The sequence below is a fragment of the Panthera leo genome, chromosome D2, assembly GCF_018350215.1.
Source record: "Panthera leo isolate Ple1 chromosome D2, P.leo_Ple1_pat1.1, whole genome shotgun sequence".
Taxonomy (NCBI): Eukaryota; Metazoa; Chordata; class Mammalia; order Carnivora; family Felidae; genus Panthera; species Panthera leo.
The window spans coordinates 8,388,928-8,398,759 of record NC_056689.1 but is presented as its reverse complement, the minus strand read 5'-3'; the positions used below and the strand labels follow the sequence as shown (position 1 = coordinate 8,398,759).

General features: G+C 44.9%; 1 long non-coding RNA gene across 1 annotated transcript; it reads left to right on the top strand.

The window, feature by feature from the left end:
* Nucleotides 1–2,640: 2,640 nt before the first annotated feature.
* LOC122201665 lies at nucleotides 2,641–9,458 on the top strand. Its single transcript, XR_006194288.1, has 3 exons — nucleotides 2,641–2,747; nucleotides 3,105–3,712; nucleotides 9,277–9,458. It is a non-coding gene; the product is annotated as an uncharacterized LOC122201665 (long non-coding RNA).
* The last annotated feature ends 374 nt before the right edge of the window (nucleotides 9,459–9,832 follow it).

Here is a 9,832-nt window from a genome sequence, read left to right as displayed (position 1 = left end):
TCTTTTTTTTTCTTCCCATCCCCCATGGTCTTCTGTTAAGTTTCTCAGGATCCACGTAAGAGTGAAACCATATGGTATCCGTCTTTCTCTGTATGGCTTATTTCACTTAGCATCACGCTCTCCACTTCCATCCATGTTGCTACAAAGGGCCCTATTTCATTCTTTCTCATTGCCACGTAGTATTCCATTGTGTATATAAACCACAATTTCTTTATCCATTCATCAGTTGATGGGCATTTAGGCTCTTTCCATCATTTGGCCATTGTTGAGAGTGCTGCTATCAACATTGGGGCACAAGTGCCCCTGTGCATCAGTACTCCTGTATCCCTTGGGTAAATTCCTAGCAGTGCTATTGCTGGGTCATAGGGTAGGTCTATTTTTAATTTTTTGAGGAACCTCCACACTGTTTTCCAGAGCGGCTGCACCAGTTTGCATTCCCACCAGCAGCCAAAGCAGTGTTTTTAATTCTCTCCACCTTTACTTTGTTCGTTGTCTTGGGCACCCATAGTAGCTGATATCATCCATCTGTGGCTGCGGCTCTGTTTTAATCTCGGCGTTAGGCCTCGGTGGCATCTTGAGTTAGAGTCTTGGATGAGACTGCCCTCCTGACTGGGAAAATGAAGGAAATGATACTATTCACCTCACAGGTGCCCGGGGATGTTGGCAAGGTTGAAGGAGATGGCTTGTCCAAAATGCAGCTGAAGGGCTTGACAAATGGAAATTATCGCTACTGTTCCGCATGTTAGATTCCCAGATTTTCCTTAATAGAGACAACAGAGCCTTCATGGTGTGATGCGGGAGACAGCTGAAGTGGGCAGTGACAGGCCTCCGCCTACTAATTGGTCCCCGATTCTGGCCCCAAATGGGAAAATCTGAAGTTCGAGGTCCGGTACGCAAGCAGTTCAAGCCTCGTATCACGCCATTGGAAGAGCGAAAAGGCGTGCCTACTGTCTCCTTAATTTCTGGATAATGCTTAGCCCACATTTTAACTATGGATAGACAAGGCGTTAGGAAACACTGACAGTTGTACCCAGATTTTAAAAATGTGGGTTCCAAATGCTTCAAATGATCGCAAAGTCGTGATATTTAGCCATGGTGTTCATATCAGGTGCACAGTCACTGAAGTTAAAGTGGCAACGTTCACACCTCGCTAGGTCCTAGGCACGAAGTTTTATATAAGCCGTTTTTCTCACTGTGTCTCACTATGAACTTGCTGTTGTAAGTGGATAGGCAACATCTTTGGCCACAAAAAGACTTATGTGAAAATATAAATCTAAAGGAGTGTCCGCTGCGAATCTCTTCTCTCTTCTCAGACAAACAGAGGCCCGATGGGGCCATGAACTCTGGCTGGGATGTGATTTTATGGAAGCAGGAGTTGGTGATCATTTATCAAAAGGAGCGATCTGAAACGTTGCATCTCAATGGGGTGATAGAAAACAGTGTGGCAGAAATCCATTTCTCTTATCAGGGAGCCCCGAAAGATGCTTCCAAGAATTCATGAGCATTTATATCAGCATTCTTCTACAATCACAGTAAGTTGGAAATAGCCAAATACCCAAGAATAGGACATAGACTCAGTAACTTGTACAGTCACATGACTGAACAAGATTTGCAACTCAGTGTGCTCAAATGCTTGTGCGATTCTCAATGTTTTCTTGGCGGGGAAAGTAAAGTCTAGGTTTGTTTAAGCATCTGGATAATTGAGCGCACTATTGATCCCCATCCCATTGATAGTCACAATTATTTTTTAAATTTTTTTAAAGTTTATTCATTTTTGAGACAGAGAGAGTGAGACTGAGGGAGGGGCAGAGAGAGAGGGAGACACAGAATCTGAAGCAGGCTCCAGGCTCTGAGCTGTCGGCACGCAGCCTGACGCGGGGCTTGAACTCACGAACTTCGAGACCATGACCTGAGCAGAAGTCGGATGCTTAACCTACTGAGCCACCCAGATGCCCTGATAGTCACAATTGTTGATTGTTCTGTCCCTTTTTACCACTATAGGCGTACCTTGTTTTATTGTGTTTCACTGAATTGTTCTTTGCAGATATTGCCTTTTTTTTTTTTTTTTTTTTTACAAATTGAAGGTTTGTGGCAAACCTGTGGGAAGCAAGCCTATTGGTTCCATATTTGCAACAGCATTTGCTCATTTCATGTCTCTGCATCAATATTTTTATTTTATTTATTTGTTTCTTTTTAAGGTTTATTTATTTATTTATTTTGAGAGAGGGAGAGCATGAAAAGGGGAGGAGCACAGAGAGAGGGAGAGAGAGAGAGAATCCCAAGCAGGCTCTGCACTGTCAGTGTGGAGCCGGACGTGGGGCTTGCACCCACAAAATCAAGAGCCACGCAGGTGCCCTAATAAAGTATTTTTAAATTAAGATACGTAGATTGTTTTTTAGACATACTGATATTGTACACTTAATAGACTACAATATAGCGTAACCACAACTTTTATGTGCACTGGGAAGCCAAAAGATTCATGTGACTCGCTTTACTGAGATACTCGCCTTGCTGAAGCGGTCCGGAACCAAGCCTGCAGTACTTCTGAGGTATGCCTGTATTTCAAATTACAGTCGGGAACTGACAAAAAGGGACGCAAGCTGACGAAGAGCCTTCTCTTAATGATTACAGGGTGTCTAGTGTGCCCTAGGGAGGAAGGGGAGAAGACAGGAGCTCAGAGGCTCATCAAGTGGGAAAGCGAACTGAATGCAGAATTCTTCCCATAGCGAGTCGTGTTATCCACGCAAGTAAGTGAAGGGGTTTTCTACCTGTGTCCACACTTTCTCCATACTGCCAAAATCTGCCGTTTTGTGTCAGGGCGTAAGAATCTGAACCCGTGCTGGGTGTTCCCAAGCCCGTTCTCAGATGTTCACCCTTCTGGCTCTGCACCTGAGCATCGGGCATCTCTGTATCCCTTCATGCAGCGGATTGGTTCTTGGCCCTGATATTGGATTGTCCACTTTCAGCCTTTCCCTCACCCCATCTTAGTTTCCCTTTTTGCTTTCAATGCCCCAGCTTCTTGATCTTGGATGTCCTCTCTTGGTTCAATAATTTTGTGAACAACCCTGTCAATAATGCCTTTTGTTTGCTTGCTTGTTACACAGGCAGCCCCATGGACAAGGGCGAGGCCCTACAGTGGTTACAACGGCCGACAGCACAGTGGGTCCAGACACACCACAGATCATTGCCAGCCCTGCGCGGGCAGCTACTTGGCCATGTTCCTGGCCTTGAACCACACCGATGAGCTGACCTTCACATGTTAGCTATTGTTTTCCAGAGAAAACTGGGCCTATGCATGTTGTACAGACAACACGGATTTATGTCTGGTTTTGGAAAAAATAAGTTCTAGCAAGCACTCTACTGAAAATGGGCCGGTTGCCGGAGCTTCAGGTCTTTTCACTGTTGTTCTGTGAAAAACCGGAGCAAATGAGAAGTTCTCAACTCTTCTGCTATGGGCCAAAAATGGAAGATGTCTATAAAAGCGCCTCCCCGATATAAGGAAGTGACGCTGGTTCTAGGAAGAAGAGAAGACGGGCTTCCTAGAGGTTTCAGATGTGCTAACTGCCACGTGCACACAGGAGACCTTAACCTCTGTAGTTTTCAGCCAGAGGCAGCAACTATCCACAGCACGTAGTAATCAGAGATAATAGTAAGCTAGAGAGAATCACTCCGCCTTGCAGTCTGGCCCTTTCCACAGTCTGAGCAACAGAAGGTATGGTCTTCCAGGCCACGAGCCGATTCTTTCTTGTTCAGTTGTACGCTGGGCCCCCAACACCGCGTTTGACATGATGCATGCTTGCCGGAAGAGAAATGAATGAATCTGAGTGTTTTGCTTACTTATCGCTATATAACTCTCATCTGCTAATAAATGGTGTGTTGTGAAAGTGGCCATGGGATGAGAGATCACACTTGACAAAGCCAATTAGCTTTTGTTGCAAAACTGCCCAGGAAATTGAAGCCACTCCATGGGAATGTCATAGTGTAGGAAGTCGACATTTAGACTCTCTATTTTTAGGCTGTATTTATGAATTTGTCATAATTCATTCAAGAATTTTTTTTTTCCTCTGGGTGCTTCCTTCGTGATAGGTATGATGCTAGAAAGTGGGGAGACAGTGCTGAGGCCATTGATGGTCTGTTACATTCTAAGATGGTCTGTTACATTCTAAGCCACCGGGGTGGCTCAGTCGGTTAAGCATCTGACTTGTGATTTCGGCTCATGTCATGATCTCACGGTTCATGAGTTTGAGCCCCACCTCAGGCTCTGCACTGACAGCATGGAGGCTGCTTGCTTTTCTCTCTCTCCCTCTCTCTCTGCCCCTCCCCCACCCCTCTCTTGCTCTAGCTCTCTCACACACACACACTCTCTCTCTCTCTCTCTAAATAAATAAATAAATAAACTTAATTAAAAATTTTTACAATTAAAAATGAAAAGAATCCCTTTTCATTGTGTTTAATGAATTAATACTATAATTGGCCCTTAAGCCAGAGCAAAAACCAGGGGTCCAAATGAAACAGGATTGTTTTCTACATTATTTTTCTTTGGAATGATTTCTTGTCCTCCTGGTCTTTCTCAGTTGAGTGCTCAGGGGACTTTTCCTCAAACTATCGAAAGAGCAGGCACGCCCACTGGGCTATATATCCTCACGAAGAGGCCTTCCTGCCTTTGACCCTGTCTTTTGACGCGGTCTCAGGAACAGCCACCTTCCGCGGCGTCCTTCACCTGAACCCTTGAGGCAATCCAGGATCCCCCAGTGCTTTATAGTAAGGTTAGCTTCTTCTCTTGTTTTGAACTAAAGATAAACAAGCTGATTTGCTCTCCTTAAGTCTCTGTTCTAACCCCAAACAACCAGAAGCAATCCAGGCTATTCTATTAAACAAATAACAGTCTATGTAAACAAGATACAACAGTGACTGAAATGGCAGCTTCTTGCCATTTTGGGCAATCCTCATGACTAGGTCCTTGGGTGTAACCACTATGAAAGCAGACATCAGAGGCTGAAACCACTCTTTCCAATGGAGAATGGGAAACAGCAAAGGTCTTTAATTTCTACCCAGTTTTAGGTATGACGCAAACCAGAAGTTGCCATTTTAACAAAAATCAAGAGCTTACGTACAAGTCTACACATGGCCACTTTGAAATATGGGTTATACAGATGACCGGTTTAATTTCTCAGAGTGTCGTGGAAGCAGAGGAAATGTTCCTAAAGCTTAGCATTGCTTGGAGCTCTGTGGTAGCCAGACACTGGGTATGCAAGTGCTTCATTTAGCATCTGTGGCCTTGTTGAAATCCCAGCTGACAGCTTTGGTGCATAGACACTGTCCTGAGCCTCAACCCCTTCCGTCACTCTGCTATTTGCAGCCCCCACCCATGACCCTTCCCAGCCTGTCCTCACAGTGCAGGGTCTCAAGAGATTACGTCCAGGACTGGGCTTTAGTCCTGTGGCCCATATCAGCTTGTTGCTAAAGCTGTACTGTTTGTAAAATGTATTTAAATATCATTCCTGAAAGGGATTACTCTAATGCCGATGGCTTGACCAAAAAATAATGTAGAAGATACCCAGAGGATTGGAAGGAAGGGAGAAGCAAAATTATTATAGATGAAAATAGGATCATTTCCCACTCGTGAGGTAAGATGATGAAACAGGCCCAAGGCTCAACCATATATTATTTGAAGTCTCTTAAAAATATTACCTAGAGGGGCACCTGGTTGGCTCAGTCGGTGGAGTAGTGTGACTCTTGATTTCTGGGTTGTGAGTTCGAGCCCCACGTTAGGTGTGGAGCTTACTTGAAAATAAAATCTTTTTAAAAAAATCTTACCTAGATTCCTGGAATAAACTTATAACTGGCCTCACTCCAGAGTATGTCAGTCTGTTCACCACTGGCTCCACAGTGCCCAGGACAGGGCACGGTCTCGCCACCTATTTGTTGAGTACATGAGTGATTTCACATGCATCCTTACGAAGGGTGATCTCTTAGGGTTCTTTGTACTCTGAGAGAATGAGAACACATTTAATAACCCAGATGAGATCCGTATTTACTCAGTTAATCTATTTGAGAAGAATTGGGGGCACCTGGGCGGTTCACTTGGTTAAACGTCGACTTTGGCTCAGGTCGTGATCTTGCAGTTTGTGGGTTCGAGCCCCACATCGGGCTCTCTGCTGTCAGCACAGAGCCCACTTCGGGTCCTCTGTCCCCCCACCCCTCTCAGGCCCTCTCCTGCTCATTCTCCTTCTCTCTCTCTCTCAAAACACGACAACAATAACAACAAAACAACCCACAACCGCAACAAAAAGAAGGATTTATCATTTTACTATAGGCTAAGTGTGGAGACTACAATAATGTGAGGCAATTTTTATTCGTCCATTTTACAGACGACTTGCTCAGCGGCAAGTCAGAAAATAGATCCAGAGCCCCAGTCTTCAGTGTTAGAGACTTTGTTAAGCAGTGTCTGTATTTATAGTTTTGGCTGTGCCATGGCTGTTCACGTATGTGTGTTATACTTCATTTGCCAAGATGGCAAATCCATCCTATATGGATACGTGATACACTTTGAATGCTTTCTTGTCGGTTTGCTCGTTTGACTCTAGATGTACACAACTGTAGTCAACACGTGTGTTTCCGGTAAGTGCATTATAAACAGAAGTTTTCTAAATTGAATCATGCTTTTAGTGTACCAAAAAAAAAATAAAGCCATTTTGGGAAAGGTATTGTGTCTTGTTTATCTTTTGATCCTTGGAACCTAGGACAGTGCCCAACATGAAGGTGCTCCATAAGCAAGTCCATCAATGGATATAGGCTTCCGTGAGTCAGTTAGGACTCCAAAGAAGCCTTCCTTGCGTGCTTTTGACTGCTGTTTTTGGGGATGATATACTCGGGTGGTGAGAAGTGGAGGGGGGAGGTATCAGGCTGTGGATCTAAGCCCTTGCGGCTGATATGCTAGGGGTTCCCATTCAACGTTCACGGCAGCTCACCCAGCACCTTGGGCAGAGCAGGAAGCGCAAATATGGCGTAGACTGGACTCTCCCCTCGAAGAGTGTGTATTTGGATGTTGTGTGCGGACTGAACTTGTGGTGTCCTAGTACTCAAAGAAAATAATAGAATTCCATGGTTTTCAACACCTCAGAGATCCTACCCCCTTACAAGAACTTTGCCTCAGATTCTCTTCAGGTAGAAAGAGCTTCATTCAGATTTCTCTAGGATGAGGGAAATGCGATAAATATAACGTAAGGACTCCTGAAAGAGGATATGCTTGTCCTGCTCTCTTCCAAACCACAACCATTATACGCAAATTCCATTTTGCAGCCAGCCTGGTCCTTGTCCCAACCTTATTTCTGACCGATCGGTAGTGTGATCAAGTCAAACTTTATTTCCTAGAGGCAAGGTGAGCTCTTTCCCTGGTCCTGTCCCCAGTCAGCCCTTCCCGGATCTACTCTGGCCTCCTGAACCTTACAATGCCATGATTCTTAGCAAACTTCTGAGGAATAAAAACTCTGATGGCTTAACAATCCTTTCCTAAATTAAACAACACGTATGAATGCGATAAAGTCATGCTCCAAATAATTCATTCTCTAGTTTAAAAACTTCACACTGCATTTCTTAAAATGAGTCACACCTTGTGAATAAAAGAGCTTATTACGTGTTATTTGTACTTCGGCACTCCATATTCTGGCCCAGAGTTAGAGAGTGATCAAGAACTCCACTCTTTCTCTCTCTCTCTCTGTCTTTCTCTCTCTCTCTTTCTTTCCTTGGAGAATTCAACGACACACTGTTATGGCTCTGTCGGTACCATCGGCTGATTATCTGAACACCAGCTGTGGCTTCCTTTGTGACTATTTGGACGTAACGAGCAAGCATGGGTCCAAATCAAATTACCTTTCTCTGCTGTTTCCTGTCCTCTGACCACATGTTCTGACCACAAGTTTAGTTTAGAAGAGAGAGACTGCTCCTTCATCCTTTAACAACTTGTTTTTGCTGGAAGCATAACAAGTGTTCCCAAGGCCTGGAGTGCCGGGACAGTTTGCCAGATGTCACATGGAGAGTCATTACTTCATTTCCAGGGATGTGATGTGAGCTCGGCCCTCGAGTCGTGGATCGTGTTTAAACCAATATTTTAAAATATAGGGAGATAGATGAAAGGGTGCATGTCATTTCAGTAAATGCTCTTTTTTTTTTTCTCAGGCCAAAACCAATAACTTAGTCTGGGAGTTCCAGGCCAAAATTTTTTACCCTTGAAAGCCTCCGTGTTAGAAAAAAAAAAAAAAATCACAGCATATGTTTTGCATTGTGGCAAATGTTGAAGGCTCTGTGGCTCTGGCCCAGGCGTCCTTGCCTCAGCTGCTGTCCCTCGTTGTAAGGCTCTGATACTTTAGCAAGACTTTTCCTTTTCTGAGCCTGACCCATGACTTTTAACCTCCCGCATGCTCTCTCGATGGCCATCCTCACTGGGCTCCACTCACGGGAAACTGCTGTGTTTTTTCCTGGATGTGAAACTTCAGCTCCTGTCTCCATTTCATGAATCAAGCTACCCATCTCCTGAGTTCTTCCTCCAATTCTGCTTTTTGAGTATTGTCTACCACTTGCTGTCCCTGCGTTTAATGACAACACCTAGCGTTTATTAAACTCGTCTGTCAGAGGAAGTTTAGCACGGAGGTTAAGACCATAGGTTCAGGGGCAGTTGGCTGAGCGTCTGACTTCAGCTCAGGTCATGATCTCGCAGTTCGTGAGTTCGAGACCTGTGTCGGGCTCGATGCTTACAGCTCGGGGCTGGAAGCCTGCTTCGGATTCTGGGTCTCCCTCTCTCCCTGCTCCTCCCCTGCTCTGTCTCTGTCTCTGTCTCTCTCAAAAATAAATATACATTAAAAAGTTTTTAAAAAAAGGCCATGGGTTCAGATGAACTTGTTTGAAGACTAGGGATGCTACATGCTAACTGTGGGGCTTTCCTAGACTTACTTGACCTCTCCTTACCTCAGTTTCCTCATCCACTCAATGAGGCTGACCATTCTACCTTCCTCACAGTACTGTGTGAGAACTAAGATCAAATACACAATAGGAAACCATGTTAAATGTTAGCTATGTTACCCTTACCACACTCGGGTTCTGTGGTGACAGACTTTTAAGATGGCCTCATTGACCCCTGCCTCCTCTGTAATCTCTTCTTCTTGAGTGTAAGCAGGAACCAATAACTTACTTCCAACAGAGTATGGTTAGAGCAATGAGATGTCACTTCTGAGATTGTGTTATGAGAAGACTGTCACTTGTTTTCAACTTTCTTTCTAGATGCCTCTTGGATTGCTCATTCTGGGGGAAGCCAGCTGCCATACTAGGAGACAGCACCCAGAGAGGCTCCTATGAGAGCATGGGAGCAAATCCTGGGGATGACTGTAGCTGAGCTGACACTTTGGTTGCAGGATTGTGACAGACCCAGCCTAGCTGCTCCCAGACTCCTGACCCACAGAACTGGTGAGATAATAAATACTCTTGTTTCCAGCTGATATGTTCCAGGGCAATTTGTTACCCAGCCCTAGGTAACTAACACAGGTGTTATGGTACTCACTTCACATATGATATCTTCTTTATCTTCACAGCCACTGAAAAGGGTAGGACATGAGAGGGTGGGGAGGGGCAGAGAGGGACAGAGAGAGGATCCCAACCAGGCTCCATGCTGTCAGTGCAGAGCCTGATGGGGGGCCCGATCCCCCGAACCACGCGATCATGACCCGAGTCGAAATCAGGAGTTGGATGCTCAACCAGCTGAGCCACCCAGGAGCTCCAAAGGTAGGACATGTTACCCAATTTATAAATGAAACAGTGGAGGATCAGAGATGCTAAGTCC